Here is a 26,029-nt window from a genome sequence, read left to right as displayed (position 1 = left end):
AGTTATTCAGTCCAATCAAATGCATAATTTATTTCCTTTTGTCAAGGTTTGTCCAAATGTGCCAATATGATTTTCTCTTTGACATATCACAGGATCCCCCAAACCGCTCCAAGACAGGCACTTACTCCTAATGTGGTCAAAAACTCATGTAAACGCTACAAGAGTGCTCCACAAGTCTTGGGATTTCTCACCAAAAGAAACCTCAAGTGTGCTGTGTAGTTACAAACTGCTATCCACAGGAATCACAGGCAGAATTTTAATATATATTTACTGCACATTGCCAAAAATCCAGCAGGAACAGAGAAGAATTGATAGTAATGATTACTTTATACTCTATATACTTTTTTCGTTGCCTTGTACCTACATGTGCAGTGACAATAAAGTTGAATCTAATCTAATCTAATCTTAAAAGCAGGAGGGAACAGGGAAATGTTACAAGCCAGATTCAAACTTCACAACTGACCACAGCTTAATAGTTTCAATGGGTAATTAATTTTTTGTCTTTAATAATTTCTTTATACTCTATATACTTTTTTACAAAGTGTCACACTTGACTCATCGACAAGATATACGACAGCATTGTATGTTCTGTATTCAAAACATGTTGTCTTAAAAATTCAAGGCAGACAGAAACGAGTTAAAAAAAGATCTTAGCCCCTGTCTAAACATCTGGGTCATGTTAACTATTAACGGATACAGTCATCATCTTCTACCTTTCCGCCCCCCTGCCGACCCAAGCAGCCCTTCCTCGGGTCAAATGTGCTAGCATTCCATTCATGACCTCACTCTGACAGCTGACCCCTCGTACTAGACCACCCCTGAACATGCTGCAAGTCGATCTCCTCTCCAGGGCGAGTGTCAATCATCAGATCCACCTATTAATCTCTAAGTCCACCCCCTTTCCTCGCGCTCCACAATATGGCCCACTTCTAAAGTCGTTGGACACCCAACTGAGCCGGGATCTCATGAGCTCAATCTGTCTAACAGACCGGTGTGGAGAGAATGACTAAAGGTCAAACTGGACATCTGTTATGTTTCAACTGTGAAAAATGGCCAGCTTTAAGAATACACTGAAAGACAAATGAACTGTTATTTGTGTGGTATTGTGAAGGCAGGAATGTGGAAAATGCTAATGAAAAGTGGCTACAAATAGATCGGCTTTACAATAACGTGGTGTGATTCTGATTATAAATCCTTAAATTAAAATAATTACAAACCTGAATAACCTTTGAATCTCAATAAACGTACACAAAATAACCTTGAAGCCTACCTTTAGAAGAAGTGCTGGGGTGACGCTTGTTAAGCGCTCTCAGGCCCTGCAGTGGGATGTCGCCGCCCTCCAGGACACTCTTGTAAATGTGACGGTCACATTCCGGAGCTGCCTGCCCACTGGCAGACAAGCTGTCCTTCTTCTCCACTTCACCGTTGCCTGCTTTACAGGCTGAGCTGGGCACAAATAGAGATATAAAGCTGCGACTCACATAAATCATCATCTTCATGTGACACATCTGAATAGAACAGAATGCTAGTGCCACGTTTACTGTATATGACAAGAAAATGCTTGGTATTAAAAGTAGACATAAAAAATATTAAATACAGAAATAAAAATACTATAAAACATAAAACAAATTTTTGCCATGTATTATATTGTACACTGTACATTGAGGATTTATTTTCAGCACACTTACTAACCTGTTCATATATTTAAAAAATGTAAAATATAAATATTTGATTTACTTGTAATGTAGGCCAAACCATTTGAAACAGTCCGAGAACGTTTTAGTCAGCCTGTGTTTGCTCTTTGATATAGATGAGACCGCACCAGCTGCTCTGGCCCTTATCACAACATTCCTCAGAGGCCTGTGTGGCATCCTTTAAAAAACATCCTTGAAGCGTTCCACATGTAGCAGTTAGAACCTTAGCATTTAATCATTCAGTATGTGCTTACAATAAACCATACAAAAGTTTTTAGGTGCGCACCTTTAATAACTTGTCTTGTGTCCGGCTTTCCCATATAATGAGCTGTAGTCACTCTGTATAATTTTGACATGTTTGAATAGGGAAAATGTAAGTATATCATGCTTACTTATCAAATATGGCACTTGAATATACGCAATAAAGTAATAAAATGGCCTTATTAACACTATTCTCTGCTTGAAAACAAAAGTGTGTAATTGTCTTATTTGGTTTAAAAGTCGGATCATCTCACAAGTGCTCAAAACCCTAAACCAGACCAGCCTGACAGCCTTTTTTTTTTTTTTCAGCAAGGTTAACACAACAGACCAACACGGGACACAGCTAAGTGATTTGGGAGGGAATTTTAAACCATGACAAGGATTTTAAATACACAGACAATGGTCTTACACATCGGCAGCTCTGTTTTGGAGACACTCATATTAACAGTTACTACTCAACATGACAATAAAATCCCCTAAGTGCCCTAGCATACTTTCCTACTTCATAGTTGGAAACAGTAAAATAACCATTATTCAACCAAAATGAAGTGTGCGAACAAGATACTGTTGTTGTGACTCCCGCTTTATGAAATATTCCATCATACTGTACATATAATAAAGTCTCAATAAATGACATCAGGGATGTATGGGGTGGCTTTCCGCTGCAGAAGTGTGAGGTGAACCCACATCATTCCAGACGCCACTGGCTCCAAACTCAAGAACCTGAGCAGCTGCCAGACAACTGCTGGAGCAGAGATGGTCTTACCAGATTTATCTGACCATTAATAAAGCGGAGTATAGTATTTTCATCCTTTTCGGCTCCTTGTCAAGGATCTGTTATCCATAACGCAGAACTATGTTTCTCTCAGGGTTACACTTAAACAGGGTTTGTCTCTGTCTTCAAGTCATGAGAGCATATTTTCAGTTTAAGTGTTTTGGCTGAACACTAGTTGGCCTCCTGGTTTCTAACTGAACCATGTGGCTTTTGATAAAACAATAAACTCCACATCCAAACATCAAAAGATCCACACACCAAAGAGAAGACTGTTTGGCTAAAACCGTGTGCCAGAGATTCTTAAAAGAAATGAAAGGACCACAAAAGATATATTCATTCATTCATTTGTATGTTTTACTGTTACAGTTTTGTCAAAGTAAGCAAAGAAAAATTATAAACTGTTTTAACTAATAATGAATATAATGTATTTACTGTTCAAATTATTTTTAAAGAATGTTTTTTAAAGAAAGCTTAAATGACATTAAATTTATTTATTTATTTTTGGGAGGGGGGGGCATGCTTTAGATGATGCTTCAGATGTTTTTCCAACACATATTCACATTAAGAATAAAATGTTCTACCTAGAGGCATATACAAATTTTTTTAGAATTTTGTAACTTTACAAAAAAACCTTTAAAAAAATATAAATAAAAGAAAGAAAATTAATAAAGAAATAAGAAATAAATAAGCAAAATAAACAACATAAAATAATAATTCTTATTCCATGTTCAAGCTTTTTTTTTTACATACCTCCTTGTTCTAGCTTGTCATATTCTACAATATTTTAATTTCTTAAGATCAAGCGTTTTTTTGTATTACTCATTAGTCACTTTGGATAACACTGCTAAATTAATAAATGTAAATCATTAAATGTTTTCTTTTTAAATTATATTGTATTTTATTTTAAAATAATTCATAAACTGTATGATTAAATTTGTTATTAATAACATTTTAAAATCTTGTTCAAATATATAATTTAAAGACATAATATTGCTGTTGTGAAGGTAATATAACGTAAAATTTTTAAAATGACACTTCACTTTCACAGACAGCACATTAAGAATTGGGGGATTTCTTCTAACTGAATGGGCGGATGTACAAGGTTATCTCTCTTAAAAAGAAAGCCAGGTTTTATTTTCAGACACTAGTTTCAGCACAAAACAAATCATCACACTATCTATGGCCTCTCCTCCAACAAGCTCTCTCCATGAACGCACGCACACATGTACACAAATATACATCACACATACAGCCTGTGTTGCGAATGGTCATTCAGGAAAAAGAAAAGGAAACGATGGAAAACTCCAGAGCCCCGTGACAGCTCTGCCTGAGAATAGATGACTGGAGAGCAGACAGACACACAAACACACCCACATATAATAAGGGTGTCAAAAAATGGGGGAGAGGAACATTTGTGAGAGGTAAAAAGAAACATTGACTTACTATTGCTGTAGGTCAGAAGATGTTTCCAAGGGGCTGAAAGAGGGGGCACTCTGCAACAAACCAAACAAAGAAGTCATTGATAGCTCCAAAGGCTTGACTCTCTGGCAGCTGGAAAGGGAGAAGGCGCATTAGTCAGTCGGGCTTGTGAATGTCTGCCGTGTCCAAAGCTCTGAAACACTTAGGTTCTCCGGACGAAGCCGAGTGGGGAGAAGCAAGCAAGTATTTTGGCCTGCATGCAAGTTAGGGGGGAAAACAAGCGACTGGGAGCGAGGGGTGGGATTAGCAAGGGCGCCCATTTTGGGAGGGGGCTGTCAGTGCTTCCACCAATCAGCTGCTGTCTCTCACTGAAGCTCTCTTTTGTCTTCTATGGAGTCACTATCATTACTGGCCGGCCAGACACAGAGACAATTAACCAGCTGGTGTGGGGAGCAGGCCAAATTACATGGGCAGACACACACACACAAATAGATTTACATACATACTTAAAAATATCACGAGTGTTGGATCGAACATGCTGTACAAAATCACAGGGCGATACATCACAGGAAGTTCACATAACAGGCATCCAGGGCTGGGTAGTAAATGATTACATGTAATCTCATTACAGAATCAGATTCCAAAAATTCAGTACTTGTAATTCGATAATATACTTCTTAAAATCCTTATAATCAGATTACAATTACTTCTTGTAATGATTACATATTTTTATATTACTTTAAGCTAAAATATTTACTCGAATCTCCTGCGAGAATTGATTTTCTTAATATTATAATCTAACAACACATTTGCATGTGTTTTTCTTTTAAGTTTACATTTTTATGATTTAATGAATTAGCTTTTCATAAATTCACAACTCCAAGTTTAATGCACTTCACCACAAATAATGTGGTACACAAATGATTCTATTCAAATCTATGTAATAAACAAGTTCGGTCAAAAGTAATCTAAAAAGAAAAGTAGTATTATATTATCTAAAATGTGTAACATAATGGATTTACACTGCTGACAACAATCTCCATCAGGTAATTTGTAACCAGTAACAGACTACAATTTATAAGTAATCTACCCAGCACTGTGTGTGTCAAGCCAATAAGGAGAGCAGCTGTTATTGCCGGGCAGCAACTCCTGACGCCAGATAAGAGAGAGCCATTTGCTGGGGCAGCCTATAGCCCAAGTGAACGTCACAGATGGTAAAAATACTGTGACAGCACACCTCCGAAGAAAAAAGCCAAGTGGTGTTTGCAAATACGATTGCACAATCCCAGTCTACCACTGTCCCTTTAGAGGCATGCCACATGCGTGCCAGCACCCCACGACCCCCTCTTGTGACTGATAGTAGAAAAGTTCAACACTTGACTGCAGCTATTCATCCCATTGGTTGCTGGGGTAAAGAGGATCACGAATAACCTTTGCGAATAAATACAGGCTTTGTGTGAAAATATTGCTCTATTTATGCAACATCATGTTCTAGAAGTTTTGTTTCCTGAGGAACACCCAGTGACATAACAACCCACTATTACATATTATGGGTGTGCAAAGCAACCCATTCTTTGCTTCTCTCTAAAAAACAGCCGGCTCAGCATCCCAAGAGGCTTTTGCACAAGACTTGGCACAGATGCGAAGAATAAGCATACAGGAAGCATGCATGAAAGCCTTATCTGAAGTGGCACGCATCTTAATCTTAATACTTGTGACAGCCAGTACAATACCTTAGTGTGATGCAGCTGATGAGATGACATGATAAGAAAGTGAAATTATGCAATTAAGTATCATATTAACACTGTTTCTGGCATTATAGAGTACAGGAAGCCTTGTATAGTGTATCAAACAGCACAAAAATAAGTATTCTTACATTAGTATGGTAAAGTAGTCATGTAGACATGTAGACATACTAATAATATGATTCTGTTTATACTTAACTGTGAGGATGACTAGTAAATGGCCCTTGAGTTTACAGGAAACAGACTCACAAACAAACACCGCAGTAGAGTCCGAACTGTGAGAAGTGAGATTTAACCTGAGCACTTGACATTTTTGACATGACCCACGGAGATGGTGGGTGAAAGTGGCGTGGACACTATGTCACTGAGGATATTGTTTCAAAGCCTTATGTTTTTTGAAATGCCAACTGAAATAGCATTTCTTTTATAAGGTGTTTCACTTTAAAGAAAATTATATCTCAGGAAGTAATAATGCTAAAATAGTATTCATTGAGAATTTCCCATCGTCTTATCTGGAAGAACATGTCCCATTTGTCACATAAGGGATACACAGGTTCTAATTTCAGGATGTAGGCCATTATGTACAATGAATCTATGCTTAAGGCATAATTCAACCAGAAATAAAAATTCTGACAAAAAACAAAATAAAATAAATAAAATAAAATAAAATAAAATCATACAGGTTTGGGTGAGTATATGATGACAGAATTTTACTTTTTTGGTGATGTGCCACAATGCCACAAGCCACAATGTGTTGAAAGCTGCAACTTAAAGTTGTTTTCTTCTTTTTTTTCAACAATGTTTATATACCTATTTTTAAATTAAATCATATGGTATTTTTATGGTATTTGTTTTTCTAGCTTATGTGCCTCATGATCCTAGCTGCTTTTCAAAAAGAGGTTATAATAAAGATCAGCAGATGTTTACCACAGTATTTCCTAGGATGTTAATCCCTTTCCCCTGATTGTTAGGGCTAGTTTAGTGGAACAGTGTATGTTTGTTCATTTTCATGTGCTAGTTTCCAAACAGGTGCAGGAGATGACTCAAGAAAATTTACAACTTTTCTGTTGTATAAATAGCATACAATGTGAGTGCGGAGCCGTGCAACTTAACCACGTGAACAAATGGGGCTTATGTGTTTATTAAAGTATAACTTTATACACAACCGTTTCCTTGCATTCTTTGATACACTGCTATTATCAAAGCACATCTTCTACACAGGAATGTTGTCTCTAATTGAACAAGTACGTAATGGATATATACTCCTGCTGCAGTTCATATTTGTCATTCCACATGATGGTAAACAAAGGATCAGTAGGTGACAGACTGACTGTGTTTGTCACTAGACTTTGGCATGGTCGGGTCACATGCAGTCTCCAATGACCAACTTAAAGACCGCACACATGCACTTTACTTAAAGTTATCCAAAGTTACAGTGGGGAAATATTTATTTGATCCCCTGCTGATTTTGTAAATTTGCCCACTTACAAAGAAATGAAGGGCCAGTAATTTTTATAGTAGGTTTATTTTAATGGATGGAGACAGAATACCAACCAAAACACACAGAAAATTGAATTTATTTACATTGAAAATAAAGTGAAATATGTATTTGATTGGGTATTTGAATTCTGGCTGCCACAGGTTTGTTATGTGTCCATGTGGAGCACAGATTAGTCCTGCCACTTTAAGAATTACTCCTAATGTCAGCTTGTTAGGTGTTTAAGACACCTGTCCAGACGATCTGTTTCTTCCATTCCAACATCTCCCACCACCATGGTCAAGACCAAAGAGCTGTCAAAGGATGTCAAAGACAAGATTGTAGATCTGCACGAGGCTGGAATGGGCAACAAGACCATCAGCAAGAAGTTTGGTGAGAAGGAGACAACTGCTGGTGCAATTATTCAGAAATGGAAGAAATTTCAGCCTTGGTCTGGAGCTCCGTGTAAGATCTTGCCTCATGTGGTAAGAATGATAATGAGAAAGGTAGATGATGCAACTAGATTGGTAAAGACGATAGACTCAACATGAGCCAAACTCTTTCCCCAGTGCTTAACCTTGTTGCATTTGTATTTTATGTCATTATTATAAGAATGTATTGGGGCATTAGACTGTGTATGGGCCTGATCTCTCAATGTTGCCAGGCAATGCTACCTTTCTCAACATCATAGCTTGTATTTTTGGAAACAAACAACCCACCAATTATTGTTTTTAAGTGTTCAAAGTTTAGCAGCTAAACTTCAGCTTGCATAAGTGTTTCTGTATTTTAACGTAACTAACTGATAAAACAATACAGTTTGTAATCCAAAATATGTCTACTGTAATGTTTGAATAACGACAGACAAAAGACTTAACTTTTAATCAGAACAGCTGCATCACAAGAGCACCAGCCTGATAACTCGCTTGTCTCTCCGGCATTAACCCTGCAACGGCCGGTGCAGCAAAATAAACAGCAATTTCACAATGATTATGAAGTCTGTGTGCAACAGTCTTTATTATTAAACTAAGTAATCAGAACAACGTCAGTCTACTGTACATTAATCGACACATTTTTAGGAAATAGTGGGTTCACGTCGAATTATCAGAACTACTTCAGTAAAACAGTAATATGCTTTACCTGGAAATCTAAAGCTGCACTAGGTATACATCACAAATTAGCACAAAAACTAGATTTTTTATTTTTTATTAAAAAAAAATTATTGAAGGAGTAAAACAACTAAAAAAGAATTCTATTTTGAGCACTCAGTTGAAACCGTACACATAATGTGTCAATCGTACGGGTTATTGTTCGGAGAGTTAGTCCAAATTAAGATTAGAAACCAATGAAAATAAAAGCCAAGATTAGAGAAGCAGTCTTTGATAAAATGACATGCACACAATAAACATTCTAATTCTATTTCTGTGGTTTCCTTGAACACAGTGCTTCTCAACACAATGTAAACCCTTATAGCAGAAGTGTTTGTGGGCAGGTCGCACTCTATTCATATTTCGCAGCAAGACAGGGATTATGCAAATGTGTGCCCAGTGAAGTACACCAGTAACAGGCAAACGATTTGAAAATATGACGACTCTGAGTCGACTCTCTCTTTTGCGAGACAAGATCTTTTTTATCATGCACTTTTTTTGATTAACAACTTCGCAGATTGATTTCATTTAAGGATAGCTACATTATAAACTGCAAATTAGAGAATTTTTCAAAAAACCATATGACCTGCTCTTTAAAGTAAACATACCATAAAAATTATAGACCCTTCATTTTTATTTATTTTTTTGTAAGCTCAATGAGTCTATTCCTGGGATTTTCTGTGACCACAGACTCAGAGCTTTAAGACTTAAGCTGCTATATATGATGGATGCTGTTGTTAATATTTCTAATACTAACATATTTCAGAGTGTTTACAATGCTTTAGAAATGTGATTAATTTTATTTTAGGGAATCCTACCATAAAAAGATAATGTCCATTCTGAATAAAAGCTTTAATTTTAATTGAATTGTCTCCAAGCACATAGGTGTGAACAAATGTGCTATTTACTCCCAGGTGTTGAGTTGATGACAATGATGCACAGGCTCTGAGCCACTGAGAGCGTAGCGACGGCCTTCCTATCCCAGTGACAACACACTGGTAGTAATTTACAGTGCTTTACTTGCTGCATCAAGGTCAGACAAAAAATGTACACTTCAAAAATATAATCTCCATGAGCAGATAGTTTCCGGCAGGATGTTATGTACTTCCACATTAGTTAAGGTGGATGTAGCAAATCTGACAACCAATAAGTGGATGATGCAGAGGCCAACTTTTCAGTCAATTTTCCCAGGCAACGCTACTGAAAACAGGCAACAGGGTTAAGCACAGGGGAAAGAGTTTGGCTAATGTAGAGTCTGTCGTCTTTAACAAGCTGCTGTCTGTTTCCAGTCCTGGCACTCCATAAAACGGAAAGCCTACTCGAAGTCATCTGTGCCAACACCAGAATTACTACCAGAATTTTTGTCGAACGAACCCTGCAAATCCGATGCCAGTTTAATGTTATATCACACCGCAAAAGATAAAATACTGAGATTCAATTAGTCAGAAAAGACAAAAATGTAATGTAAAAGATGGTGAAAAAAGGTTCAGACAGATCATGGATTTAGAATATGATCAGAAATCATACTGGCAAACTGAGAGGTGGTGTCTGCCATGTTTGACAGCACCGTTTATCATTTCTTTCAGCATCTCTGATGCAGCTTCTGAAGCACGTTCAGAGGAACTCTTCCATTTCTACTTTTGTATTGTTTTTTTATTGCTATGCAATCAACTAGAATGGGCTGGATAAGGAACATACATATGGATGATCAGTGCAGACAGGAAGTGACATAAGAATGGTTCTAACAGACAGACAAAAATATTTAGGGATGACATGCATTTTTCTATATATATAAATGGGTCACTTTAATACTGCCAACTTACCGCTTTGCCAAACTCCATCTCAGAAAAGAACCTATACCAAGGCTCATTCTCTAAATCTACATCTTCTGCACTTATGTTCTGAGTCTACAGAAATATGGCAACAAGGAAAGGAGGACAAAAAGACAGAGAGAGAGAGAAAGAGAGAGAGGAAGATTCAGAATATGAATGAGATATACAGTGAGACTGAATGATGATGTTACATGAATTATCTCTTAATGTCATGATCTTAGACGGTAAGAAAGGCTCCAGGCTGAGAGTGTGGAGGAAACATGATTGGATTTGTTTACGGCTTGATGACTTATAATTCAAGAACATCTGGTTGATCTCAGCAGTCGAAGGAACATGAAATAGGAAATAAATATCTCATAAAAGGCAAAGTCCTGATAAGGAAAGGGATCCATTAGAGCAAGAGAGAATAAGGGCAATAAGGGGAATAAACACATATTCAGAAATATTAAATAAATAATTGTATTCTTCTGCTATGAATATCATTATTTTTGCATTGATGATTGTAAAATAAATATTTTCTCTACTTAAAAAAATAGCTAAATTTAACATTACACTATCGTTCAAACGTTTTTTTTTTTTACATTTTATTATTATTCAGCAAATACATATTCAATTGATCGATAGTGACGGTAAAGACATTTATGTTGTTACAAAAGATTTCTATTGAAACCTTTATACCTTTTAAAGGAAAAAGGATCATGTCAAGCATCATGTGACACTGAAGACAGGAGTAATGTCAATGCAGGAATAAATTCTCTTTAAAAACCTATTACAGCGGTATGTCATCAGAAAGACATTATGTAATAGTAGCAGCTCCCAGAATGACTCATGCTAACAAGATTGAATCATTGAATGATGGCCAGACTGCAGGCACATACAAGCCCCTGCAAGAGCCTCTATTCTTAACTGAGTCTGGACACTACATTGATCATCTTTTCAAAGCTGAGTAAAGGGTCCTCCTACTTCCTAATGTTACTGTAAGACACTGTGTGTGCATCAACACACAAGATATATATGCTACAGTATGTATCACAATATGAAAAGGATGACCAGAACAAGTCACCAACCGAGATCACTTAAGACTACCAAGATGTACAGCTGCGAGTGTGCTGTCGTTGTAAGTGAAACAAGCAGAATACAGCTCTTGCAGCTTCAAAAGGCATGCACAGGTCTGCACAACCATCACCAGTAAACAAACATGCATGTGTTAAGAGCTTCATACCGGTCTCTCCAGCTTCAGCACTGAAGACTTTCCTGGCTCGTACTCAAATATGCTCTTGGGCTCGGCGCGGTACTTCCTGGTGTCTACTTTCTTGTCAGGGGGCTCCCACTCATTTCTGCAGGGATGCATGGGGGGAGAGATGGAGTGATAAAGCAAGGGAGGTGGAGAGACGCCATGGCAACGAGCAAGGGCAAGTTTTGGCTACACGTTTCCATACATGCAGTTTATGTTTTAAAAACACATCATACATCTCTTATATTATACGAGCACTGCAGTTCTTTACAATACATCTCAGATCTTTCAGACTTTAGTTATGTACTAGGAACCATGAACTAACAATCAATAAAAAATGTTGAACAATTTATTAATCTGCATTGAGAACTGTTCATTTATATAAATACATTTAAATGGATTATATAAATTTATACAAATATTGAACCAATAATATTGTATAACACTAGTATAGCAACAGTTTATTTAAAGGTATATAAATATGTGCTACTGTTTATACTATTAATTCATGTTTGTACATAATAAACTTAACTTTAAGAAGAAATTAGAAGAAATAAACATTAACCTGGAAAATAAAAAATTTAAAAGCACAGTTTAATGTAAGTTCACTATGCCTAATTAGTGTTAATGAATTGAACCATTTTGTAAGTTTTCTCCAAATGACATTACCATTACAATAATTCAAGTGAAAATTTTTAAAATATTCATAATATAATAATTATTTAACATTATAGTGCACTGCCATTCAAAAGTTTGGGATCAGCATCTATCCTTTTTTATTTTGATCAATTTAATCCATTAAAGACAGTAATAAAATTACAAAATAATAAATGCTGTTATTTGTGACTTTCTATTTATCCTGAAATCCTGAAAAAGTATCAGGTTTTGTTTTTAATTTAAGTGAAAATCCAAATGTAAAAAATAAAACATTTCAGAAGTTTCCCAGTTTTAATTTAGATTTTGAATTCATATATTTAAATTTATGTATAAAACCAAAAGTAATCTACGAAGATTCAAGTTAAAGACACTTTATGTTAATTACTTTTCAACCAGCGGAAACTGATGACTGAAAGAAAGGGGTGTCTATTATGAATTTAAACAGCAAAAAGCAACATCTCCTAAGCCAACACATGCTTGTTAAGGCAGCATGACAAATGCTTAAATACAATGCTGCACATATTAAGAGTTTGTGAAGAAATGATATCATCTCTATGTTGAGCAACGCTAGCAGGGTGCAAGAATTCACACCATAATACAGAAGTTTCAGGACATCCGTCAATAAATGTGCTAGAATCCCTCACATAAACCATTATATTTGTTTCAATGTGTCACGGCTCACCTCTGAGGTTTTAGGGAAGATGTGTGAGTTGGCACAGGCAGCTGTCCTCTGGAGCTCCCCATGTCTACAGCACTCTTGGAACGAGGGACTGCCCGCACTGAAACACAGCTTTCCTTTAAACAAGAATGCATAGTGTAGTTTATATTTTCTCTCACAGGATTAAAACAAAAACACTTACCATCCTCACCAGCATATGACGGTCTTTCATCTGAAAGAGTCGGAAAATACTTATTAGGCACAAATAAAAACTTAATACTGAGCGATGGAGCAATACAGCTGAAATAATACAACTTACAATATATTATATTTATTTCACATTCAAATGTATTCCAAATGTCTCTTATTGTGTTTCTACTTAGTATAGCCTGTGCTCTAAACATCTAATATATACTAGGTGAAAATTACAGGGATAAGTGTGACATATATAGCAGTCCATTATAAACTAAATGGCAGCTCCAAAACAAGGCCGCTTTATTCCCACAGACTGATCCAACCAGTGGATGGCACTATAACCACAGCAGTGTGTTTTTCTGATGCTGGAATATTCCATTAGCTGGGAAGTTACAGTACAAATAAGCCATTTTCACCGCAATCCACTGAAAGGAGGCATTAAGATGATGATTTTTAACACATACTTGAGACCAGCATTGGAATGGCTTTGCTAACTGTGTATTCTAAAGAATAAACCCATTAGGTGTGTTGTGACTGCTTTAATAATTCAGCAGAACGGTTCTCTAAAAGCACAGCCACAAAACACATCACAGATGTATGAAAGCTCTTATAATGGAGGTAATCAATCTACGAGTTTTAAATACATGATGATATGGTTTTCTCAGTGTGTTGAAAATAGCTCTATTTCCACAGCTCACCTTGAGTGCTATGATGCCTCTTTAGGACGATCAATTTGTTGACACTGTGTGCATATAAATCAGCATCTATTGCAGGTTGAGATTTGTGAAAGAATGGACATAGGATGGAGCCAAGCACGTGGTGCATTTAACATCTTATTAGGGGTCAGAGAGGATGCACTAAATTGATCAAGTGACAGTGAAGATATTTATTAAGTTAAAATAAGTCAAATAAATGCTGTTTTTTTATTAATTTCTACACCTGAGAAGGCAATAATATCCACAATAATATTAAGCAGTACAACTGTTTTCAACAGTTTCTTGAGCAGCAAATCAGCATATTGGAATGATTTCTGAGGATCATGTGACACTTAAGACTGAAATAATGGCTACATTACATTTTAAAATATATTTAAATAGAAAATGGTTATTGGTAATTATAATAATATTTCACAATATTATTGTTTTTACTGTATTTTTGTACTGAACATTACAAAAAAAATTAAAATCTTATCCAAACTTTCAAAACGGCAGTGTATTCCTTTTTATTTTGGTTTTCATGAACTGTATATAAAATTACCCTGATATATATACACAGAAATAAATCTGTTGCTAAATGACAGACAGAAAAGAGTGACATGGATGAATGTTAATAAATATCAGATTATAACTCTTACTAAGGTACCTCTGGTTTTCAGTGGCTTGTCATTGCTCTCTGGAAATATGTAGGTGGGACGATATGGATTTTCTTCGACAGGCTCTGAGTAAGGTGAGTGAAAGACAAAACACACTGACAAAGATGAATACACACATAGATACATGACTGAACTGTGACCTGGACATATTCGGATATGGACACAAAAAGATGAAATAAAAGTGTTGATCAAATGTGATTCCTAAGGTGCATCTTTACCTGAGACTTTGTGAATCTGTTTGAACATGTTTCTGTACCAGTCCTTTGACAGCTCTGTGTTCTAAAAGAGAAAATTGTACAGATGGTGTTTTATTTATATATGAATCTGGATATAGTTATGTCGTCAAACTCTGCACAGGTGTGTCTTGAGAACTAGAAATGGCTGTTTGTTACCCGAACTGGGACTCTGGGAGCTGGGACAGCTGAATGTTCAGACAGTCTCCTTCTCTTTCCTTCCACGTCTGCAGGAGTCTCAGAGGAAGATTTATTCTGGCTGACGGTAGGGCTCCGATTAGTGCCTCTGCCCTGCTCCGCCATAGCTTCTGAAACACACACTCAGATCATAAACGTCCAGAACACAAGATAAAATACACACTGGCCTGGTACTTTCAGCTGATATTTATCTAGGACAAAATCTTTAAAAGGATCACTTAACCTGTTAGCCAGCACCCCCTATAATGGCACTCACAGCTGAAAGTGCTTTACGAAACTTATAATTGTAACAGTTTCCTACTTCAGTGTGTTTAAAAAATAATTTTTGTGTTTTTGGAAAGAAGACACTTTGGGCTTTACTTTTTATCAACCAGATTTGATAATGCTCAAAAATATTAAAAGTTATAGACACTGAAGTGCCTTGAATTTTTTTTTTTTTACCACACTTAAATATTTAATGTTTAAACGAATTAATCATGGCTACAGCCCTATTTGAATGGCAACTTTTTTTTCCTAAGAAGGACAGACATATTTGCATTTGACAGATGTACTTTGTGATTTTAATCCTAATGTTAAAATATAACATTGAAAACTAATCACAAGGGAAAGAACATTCAATATTGTTTCTCATATATCATGAAAGCATTTAGCACTTTTAACTTTTAACCCCACCTGAAGAACTGAGAGGCTGTTATTTACCTCTGCTGTGCTTCAGCAAGACGATTGTTTGGTGGATGCTGCTGGTGGGGGGATATGAAGAGGACACTTTGGCTGATGAGGTAACAGCACTCGGTTGATCAAGGCAGGATGTGAGCAGAGACTGACCATCACTTACAGGTGAGTCCACCTTAAGGAGAACACAAAAGCAGACACTCTAGTGTCACATACAGACAACTTTGAGTTTCCCAGGATTCCATATGGAGGAAATTTGCTTCACTAAACTTCTCTTTCAAACAAATGATTGGTGCAAATATTCTTCTGCAATGCTGCTGAAGACAATGACAAATAACATAGAATCGCACTTTTTGGTTAATTAATTGTCTTCTGTCTTGAGGAGGTCATCAACAGCAGGAGTACACAACTTTTATTAAGATTTATTTAATGCTTAGCCAGTAGTGTATTTATAATATTATAGTACGTATTTATATAATTTACATTAAATGACTAATATTAATATATTTTATATGTTCAGTTTAAATTTTAAAGGGATATAGTTCACCAATGTAAGTCAAAGTCAGCTGTTTGGTTACCAGCATTCTTCAAAGTATCTTATTTTTTGATCAACAGAAGAAGAAAAATCATACAGAACAGCATGAAGGTGAGCAAATGATAACCATATTTTAAATTTTAGGTGAAATATCCCTTTAATTTATTTTTAAGTTTTATTCATATAAGTAATAAAAACATTCAACTTTTTCAATTTTCTACATTTTTAATGTAATATTTTTTTCAGAGTTATTTCCAATAACAATTTTATTATTAAAACAGTAAAGTTTTTAGTAAACAATAACAACACTTGCTTAAACAAATTATTAATAGTCAGAAATTGCATTCATTTTTCATGTAACTTCTCCACTAATTCCCTAATGTAACTTCAGGAATACATAATTTAATACTTTGGATCTATACCATTATAGATGATAATGCATTTAAAAAAAATACTAGAAATGTCATCTCTCTTCTAAAATATTGACAGGATTCAGTCACTGCACTCATTTAAATTATTTTAAGATTAAGGAGTTCATCAATGTCTCCAGAGATCTTGGGATCAAGCAGTTTAATTAGCATTCATTTCAATCTCTGGCATTTTTGCAAGAAAGCAAAGCATTGCTAAAAAGGAACGAGGTTCAGACATGGTGACTCACCTTTCTTGGTGTCTCATTGACTGGAGTTGAATTTAAATCAGCTCCAGTGTTGTTTACACTTCTCTCAGTCAGACTTGTTTCTATGGGATCTCCATTGACCGCACCAAGCCATCCACCTGTAACAAATCCAAACAGTTTGGATTCTTAAAGGATCAGAAAATCTCCAAGGAACTTTATAAAACCTAAAAAGGCATGAACATGAAATAAAGCTGCCTCTACTTGGCAGTGAACCTATTTGTTTTCAGCGCTAACCACAATTTATGCCACAAAAAAAATCCTTAAATCTCCAATAAATGAATCACCAGCCAGAATCTGTCAGAACTGAACCCCACAGAAAGTCTTCATCCACATAGAAGCTAATTTACTGAGAAAAAAAAAAAGATTCTCTGAACTTTGACAGAAGAACAAGGAGACCATTGAACCCACTGTAAGAAGTGTTTATTCCAATGGCCTTTTTATTCAGGCATAACAACAATTGTGAAATGTGAAACCATCCACGCTGAAGGTTCCCGTTTCCACAGCTCAACGTGGGTGTGAACAAAAGATGTCTTTGAAGATCCCCTGCAAATATGAACGTTCACTAAAAGTTGTCCAAGCAGAATCAGAATCAGAATGAGTTTTATTTGCTTCATAAGGAATTCGTTGTGTTTTCTTGTTCTTGGTAAAAACCTACATACATACACATATGACACTGATAACAGAAAATAAGTAAGACTAAGGAAAATAATAATAATAATGTGGTATACATCTGGAACAGAATATTTATGTACAGAGTTGTACATTATTTACTGTATATACAGCCATAAAAATAAAAAATATGTGCATGTACATAAAACTTGAGAGAGAGGCAATAATTACTGATTAAGAAATGAATTACAGAAGACAAGTTGTATTTTTTTTGTAAGCTGTAGATGGCATGGGGGGGGGGCTGTGTTCATGCCTAGATGTTCTAGTGCACAGAGATCTGTAACATTTATCTGTGGGGAGAGTGCAAACAGGTTGTGGCCCCGAGTGAGAGGAGTTTGTGATGATGTTACCTGCCCCTTTCTTCACTCTGGAGTTGTATAGAAAAACTTGATGTTGTAACAGAATCTATGGATTCTTTCTTTTCTTTAGATACGGTGGCTCCTTTATGTTTAAAGAATATCAACGAAAAAAGTCTGACGCCATGGCATAATGAGCACATTTACAACAGGGAAAATGGAGAGCAGATGGAAAAAAACTAAATTAAAAGTATTTCGTATTGCATGGAAGGAAAGTACTTCTACTTATAGAAAACCAAAAAAAAAAATGCTAGATCTGCTTACTTTTCATCTCTTTTAGAAGAAAACAAAAACAACCCCAGGCATTTAATCAATACAGTAGCTAAAATAACAAAAAAATAAAGCATCAACAGGTGCAGAAATTTCCTAGCAGCACAGAAGTAATGACTTTATCAACTTCTTTACTTCCAAGATCGATACTATTAGAGATAAAATTCTAACCATGCAGCCGTCAGCTATAGTATCACATCAGACAGTGGAATAGATGCCCCAAGGAACAATTCCACTCATTATCTGATATAGAAGAGGAAGCATTCTATAAACTTGTCAAATCATTAAAACCAACAACATGTATGTTGGACCCTTTTCCAGCTAAGATACTAAAAGAGGTGCTTTCAGAAGTCATATATCCTCTTCTGGATATTATTAATTCATCAATGCCATTAGGGATATGTCCCAAAATTCTTAAAACTGGCTGTTATTAAGACTCTCATTAAAAAAAAAACATACCTTGATCGTAGATAATTAGTTAATACAGAATGATCTCAAATCTCCCTTTTCTTTAAAAAAAAAAATATTAGAAAAGGCAGTATCTCTCAGCTTTGTTCCTTCTTAGAGAGAAATGGTATCTGTAAGGGATATCCAGTCAGGATTTAGACCGTATCATAGTACTGAGACTGCTCTCATTAGGGTTACAAATGACCTGCTCTTATCATCTGATCGTGGTTGTATTTCTCTATTAGTGTTACTGGATCTTAGTGCTGTGTTTGACACTATCGACCACAACATTCTTTTGAGTGGACTACAAATTTAGGTTGCACTGTAAAAAAATTCTTGTTGTTTTTACAAAAACTTTTTGGCAGCTGTGGTTGCCAGAATAATTTTGTAAAAATACAGAAAACTGTAAACACATTTACGTCAAAAACTGTTAATTTTACAATATAAAGCTGTAATTTACAAACAAGAAAATGTGAATATAAACCAGTAAATTCAACAACACACAAAATTAAATCTGTTTTGTACCTTGAAAATACTGACAACCACCATAATAATAAAGATGGTACTGAATAAGAGAAAGCCACATGAAGTATCAAAGCTCATCACAAGTAGCTTCACCACAAGCAGAAGTATATATTAACATATAGAAGGTGCACATTTATGGAACACCATCATGGTAACACACGTGATACTTAAATAATGCAAAAAACTTTCATTAAGCAACAGAAGATGTAACATAAAGCTCAAATGTACATAACTGATAACAAGAACTATTTAAAAACTTGATTATTTAAACAAAATACTTTCAAACGTGGAGTGTCACGCAGGGAATTCTGGGAATATCAGTTTACAGTTTTAGACTGTAAATTATACATTGATTTGTTCTTTTTTTACTTCTAAAAGCTGTATAATTAACAGAATTTTACTGTAAATTTACATTAAATGCTTTGTTAGATCTTTTACAGTTTTTCCCTGTATATAGTACGGGAACTTACTGTTAACCTATTATCAGTTTTTTTCCGTAGCGTTTTTACAAAATTTTACAGTTAAAATTACACTTATTTTTTACAGTGTGGCATTAGTGGAATCGCATTGCCATGGTTCAAATCTTACTTATCGGACCGTCATCAATTTACAACAGTGGATGAAGAGGTATCATATCAATCACAAGTACAGTATGGAATACCACAAGGCTCAGCAGTAGGACCAAGGCTTTTCATGGCTTACATGTTTCCCTTGGGAAACATCATCAGAAAACATGGTGTTATGATGATGATACTAAGCTGTATATTTCTTCGCGGCCTGATGAAACATACCATTTTGCAGAATGCACACTTGATGTATAAAAAAAATGGATGACTAGCAATTTCCTACTGGTAAATTCTGAAAAACCTTCAAATGTAATAATCCATAACACTGTCTAACAACTGATATCTGCTCTGTCAGTTCTTCATCATCAGTTAGAAACCTAGGTGTGCTGTTTGACACCAGTCTTTCCTTTGAGAACCATGTTTCTAGCATTTGTAAAACCGCATTTTTCCATCTTAAAAATGTATCTAATTTATGATCTATGTTCTCAGTGTCAAATGCAGTAAAGTTAATTAATGTGTTCATGACCTCAATGTTAGATTATAGTAATGATTTATTGGGTGGTTGCTCTGCGCACTTAGTAAACAAATTCTAGCTGGTACAAAATGCAGCAGCTTGCGTTTTTACTAGAACCAGGAAGATATCTCAGATATCTCAGACCTTAGATGATGCAGAAACAACCTGAAACAATATACAGAACTACCAAATTTTGCAACAAGTTTGATTGCATCATTTAATAATTGCTTTTAATAGTGTTCATTGTCTGTTTGACTAAGTTGAATTTCTGCCATATGCACATAAACTGACAGTCACCACTGATAAGCTACTACTAAATATTGTAGAAACTTCATTTTCTATAATTCTAATCCATTAAAAGATAATTAGGCTGCATTAAATAAGTCAACCGGAACCGGGAACACTTCCCATAACACCCAATACTCGTTAAATTGTAAGAAGAATGGCCTCTACACTAATATTAGTCTATTTCATTCTTGTTCCAAGGTCACCATAGCCACTCAGATCCAGTCCGCTTCCAGACAAGATGGTCACCATAGCCACCGAGGTCCAGTCCATACCCAGACCAGATGGTGAATCAGCACCTAGATGACCTCTACAGCCTTGAATGTCAGCAGAGACCACGTCAACTAGATGAGCCCCAGAGACAGATCCCCTGCAAATACCTCGCCAACTAGACGGCCATTGGGACAAGACCGTGGGAACCCGACAAGTCCTCTGCAGAATTTGACCTGTGTTGCAGCCTAGAATTAAACCACACCTTGCTGGTTTTGTCTAGCCAGAGGAGAACTGCCCTCCAACTGAGCCTGGTTTCTCCTAAGGTTTTTTCTCCATTTCTGTTGCCGATGGAGTTTTGGTTCTTTGCCACTTGCACCTTTGACTTGCTTAGTTCAGGGATGCAAACTCATCATGGGTAAAAAAGGTGACAAAACATACAAATCTGTACAAATCTAATTTACTGTGTAATTCAGCAAGTAAACACAACAAATCCATTGACTGTCAAAATAACATAACATGGACCTTTTCATTAATAGGAACATTGGAAACTCAGGAAAGCACAGTTCCTGTAAACAAAGATCTTTCCAGTTAATGGGAGTACAGAAAAAATTAAAAGCACATTTAGTGAACAATATCTGCATACATATCATAAGTAACATTATGACAGCACACAACAACTAGCCTGGCGCTGTTCTGCTTTGTGCAATATTTACAGAGCACTCTCCTATTGACAAATCCTGCATTTCCAACTTACTTTTGGCAGTGTTCTTGGTTAGCTCTTGGCTTGTGCCGTCCTCATCATCGATATGCACTAGTGTGGCCCTCAAAGTAACAGCACCCATTCCCTTGCAAACACGGGTAGGGTCCAGCTCTGCAAAAACATAGGAGCAAAGAAATTATTTCAAAGAACTAAATAAAGTTTTATATTACTCATTTGATGTTACTCCTAATGTTAGTCCCCCAAATACTACAAATGTTGCTCTTACCAGTGGGCATGAGATCAGGGGAACTCTTCATGATCCTCAAAGGTGTTACTCGCACAGCAGATACAGTGCGCCGACAGGGTGGACATGCTACAAGACACATACATCCATAAATGAGATGTGTACAACCAAAAAAGAAACTAAGTAGAGCTACTATAATTGCATTTATCATTGTTTTTAACCTCCTCATGGCCTAATGGTTAGAGAGGAAGTCATGGCCTAATGGTTAGAGAGTTGGACTCGCAATCGAAAGGTTGTGAGTTCGAGTCCCGGGCCAGCAGGAATTGTGGGTGGGGGGGAGTGCATGTACAGTTCTCTCTCCACCTTCAATACCACGACTTAGGTGCCCTTGAGCAAGGCATCGAACCCCCAACTGTTCCCCGGGCGCCGCAGCATAAATGGCTGCCCACTGCTCCGGGTGTGTGTTCACAGTGTGTGTGTGTGTTCACTGCTCTGTGTGTGTGCACTTTGGATGGGTTAAATGCAGATCACAAAGGTCACAGGTCACCATACTTGGCTGAATGTCACATCACTCTGTGACATTTTGTGAGCCACTTGTTGAGAACCACTGAGCTAGTTTTATGGAGTTATTGTTAAGGCTTTTTAAGTTCTAGGAAGATTGTAATCACAGTGTTCTCTGATGGCTGGCACAAATATCAAGGAAAGATTAATGAACGGAAGGAAATAGGGGCCCTGGCAGTGAGAATACTGATTCAACAATGACTCAAGCCAGAGAGGAAGACAGAGAGAGTCTGTTTGTGATTGCTTACTCATGAGCCTCCTGTATCAAGACATTAGACTACTGTCTTTTATGCATTACTTAGTACAGCTTCAATTGTGTAAAAAAGACTTAAACAATATCATACATTATCATATATTTCTGTTGTTTTATATATCTGTGTTGCAATTGTTTTGTTTAGCATGTTTCATTCATGCCCATATAATTGTAACTAAAGGCCAGCCACGCTGGTGTAACCTCAAGAAACTAGATGGAGATACTGAAAATGTGGCACGCTTACCAGGGGCTGCATCAAATTTCCCTGTGCCCTCTGCTGGAGAGCCCTGCAAATGAAAATGGGTGAAAGGAGAGATGAAAGGAGATGCTGAGACAGGGAACAGTGTTGGTCAGCAAGTCATCAGGAAAGAGAACATAGAGTATTGGGTGGTTGGCAATCAAGATTTCGGCAACTCAACAACAACACCTCAAATATATGTTCCTTAGCATGCTTTCACAATCGCAAAAAAGCTGGTGCAAAAAGTAGGGGTGGGTGGTTAACCAAAATCTTATTTCACAATTTGAAACGAGTTATCACAATATACCGTCCTAGTGCCCAGCCCTAGAAAAAGGATGAAAATTAAGCATTGAACACTAAAAAAAATAAAAAAAATAACCTGGCCTATTTTGTAAATTGCTTGCTTGACTTGCTTGGTATATTTAAGCCTGATTTCAATGGCTTTGAATATACAGTGGGTATTTTTTTGTTGTTGGATGTTATAAATTGCAAGTAATAAAGCTGGATAAAACAAACAATGTCCGTCTTCGTTTCAGCCTACAAAGCAACTTTAAAGGGGGTGATTATTTTCTATACCACTGTAAATATTTAAAATCTGAAAACAATCTGATTGGCTCGATTGTGAAATTCCCACCGGAATAACGTTACAAACAATCCTGCTAATATGATAAGCGTGAGGGAGCTGAGGCATGACGAGACTGACAATCCCTCTAAACTGATGTGTCATGGCTGTGGTTCACACTGAAACAAGATACAAAGTGACCTGTTACAGAACATTGGCTGAGTAAGAAAATCTGGGTCAATGAAAATTTATATGTTTCAGTTGCTCACAAAGGATATCCCTCTAAGCACAGATGTTTCTGCCCTGTAACAAATTAGTAAGTTGCTTTGGTTAAAAGTGTCTGCCTAAACAAATAATGATTAGTATTTTAGATACTAATTACTATTTGCCAAACGAGAGCTTTCTTTAGACAAAGAAGATATTACACAGGCCCTGGATAATTGCATATATTCCTGTAACATTTCTAATGGATCAAAATGTAAATATTAGCCATCTGTATCTATCAGACGTATTCTGTTTCCCTGACTTAGCTTACAGTTACTGTCTATAGGAAATCAAAACCAGTTAATTAGCCAAATAATTTAACTTAGATAATGTAATAGAGCCCACATCTTAATGAAAATCTTATATATATAATCTTTCAGATGTTTACAGAAAAGGCTGTCAACACTGGATTTACCCACCTGAAAATGGATATCATCCTAAATTTGGAGTTGTTGAACAGTTACGTTATAGCCATTTGGTAATACAATAATACAAAAATATTATGTTTATATAGCATACTGAATTAGATAAGAGGGAATCATTTTCCACTATAAACTTAAAACAGATCCAACTATAACAGCTGCATGCATCAATCCATCAATAAAGAGTCACACGGTCTGAGTATCCTTAATACTCTGAATTGCTCCACATGATACCTTTGTGGAAGATATGCTATTAATCCTAAATTTTAGTTTCTAAATCCAAAACCATAATAGTCAATTATCATATGAAAAAGATTTATTTCTGCACATTAATCTTGTTAATATTATGCCGACTCACCTTACCTGTAAGGACCTTCACCTTCAGAGAACTTCAGCTGAGCTTAACCTGGTTTAAAGACCTAACAAGCACCCAAACATAGAGGGAGCCTTTTTAAATCTCCTTTTTTGTGGCCTGTCTTAAAAATCCTTACTATCATTTTCTGTTCTCTTCAAAGAACTGGAACTTAACAATGCTTTGCCTCTTTCAACTACCAAGATGGACCTGTAAGCACCTGCCACCTGGAAATGTGGCACCTACTTAGCATGTCATGAACAAATTACAGCATCCTGCTATCCATCCACCTCTCCATCCCTGTCTGGCATGCCAAGCACCTCATGAGGCTATGTAAGACTAAATGTTTTTTAAATCTGGATGTTTGTCGTACTAATAAGATATGGGCTGTTGACTGTTTGATTTGAGGAGTATCAGAATTGGGCAAGGGCCAAGTTGGACTAGCACATCTTTCTCACAGTAAACAATGATCTCAGTGGTCATATCTAGGTCAAAGGCATGAACACTGACAGTTTTGCCACTCTAGTGCATTAACAACATTGTGTTTGCTAGTTTCAGTCCGGCGCCGTTCGCATTTTCCCATCCAGCACCACGTTGTTTAATTGCATTTGCATTTGCACCCATTTGTGCACCCATGGGCATGCTGGTCTAAAAAGAGAGGTGTGTTTAGGCGCATTGCTGGCACATTGCTATTTTAAGGAGCTGAAAATAAACTGCGCCATAGACCAACTCAAACCTGGTCTAAAGTCTAAAGTCAATGGTGCAATATTTTTTTTGTTATTTAAAGAGCGCATTGGTAGAAAATGCGCCTCTTGGCGGGTCCACAGTGCATGTTGACTTTGCTTATTACACACAGGGATTTGCATCACAAAAACATGCCAAATATTAAAAACAAAAGGATTACAGTATAATTATTGTGTAGGCTACATAAATATAAAAATGTAATGATGGATAGTCACTGCATGTATTAGGCTACCTATTTGCAATTCAGACTATTACTACTTATAATGATGAATGAAATTGGTGAATTAATTGAACAATTGTGCCAATACACACACATATATATATATATATATATATATATATATATATATATATATATATATATATATATATATATATATTAGTGCTGTCAAAATTAGCGCGTTAACGCATTCGATTAATTTGAAATATTTAACGCGTTAAAAAAAAATAACGCAATTAACGCGGTTGCAGTTTTTTTTTATTTCCAGTTGTGGCCTATGTGTGTTAACGTGCAAAGAAATATGGATAAGACCAAGGAAGGACTTTTAGACGGAAAGTTTCAGTATAAAACACGGATTACTCTTCAGTCTGCCACAAGAAACATTACTCTTCATTTAGTCTGCCACAAGAAACAGCAACATTAAAATCATGAACTCAAATGTCATCGTTTAAAAAAAAAAAAAAAAAACAATGACTGTAACAGTGCGTAAATCAGACCTTTCTGTAACGCTTTTTTGTACACAGTGCCGCGAACTGTCAATCACTCCTGTACGCGCGCATCACTGTCCTCCTCAGCTGCAGCAACTTGCGCTCTCTCTCTTCATCAAGCTTTAACACAAAAAGGGGACAAAAAGATCATATTGTCTTTGTGCATAGGCTATAGATTAATTAGATAAATTAATATCTAAATTTGTGCCTTGCCGTCTACGGTATTTTTTTAGAACTTAGAAAAAAGATGCTGCAGCCAATGAACAGCCAGCGGGGGCTGCAGGACGACTCAACCTCCGCAGACAGTTTTTAATGTTTATCAGACAATAAATACTCAAGATTTTGCTTTAGTATAACT

At 36.3% G+C, this 26,029-nt stretch overlaps 1 pseudogene; it reads right to left on the bottom strand.

The window, feature by feature from the left end:
* The window catches only part of LOC113112392 (sorbin and SH3 domain-containing protein 1-like), a 43,556-nt pseudogene that overhangs the window by 6,188 nt on the left and 11,339 nt on the right, over window positions 1–26,029 (bottom strand).

The sequence above is a fragment of the Carassius auratus genome, chromosome 13, assembly GCF_003368295.1.
Source record: "Carassius auratus strain Wakin chromosome 13, ASM336829v1, whole genome shotgun sequence".
Taxonomy (NCBI): Eukaryota; Metazoa; Chordata; class Actinopteri; order Cypriniformes; family Cyprinidae; genus Carassius; species Carassius auratus.
This window is presented reverse-complemented; position numbering and strand designations above follow the sequence as displayed.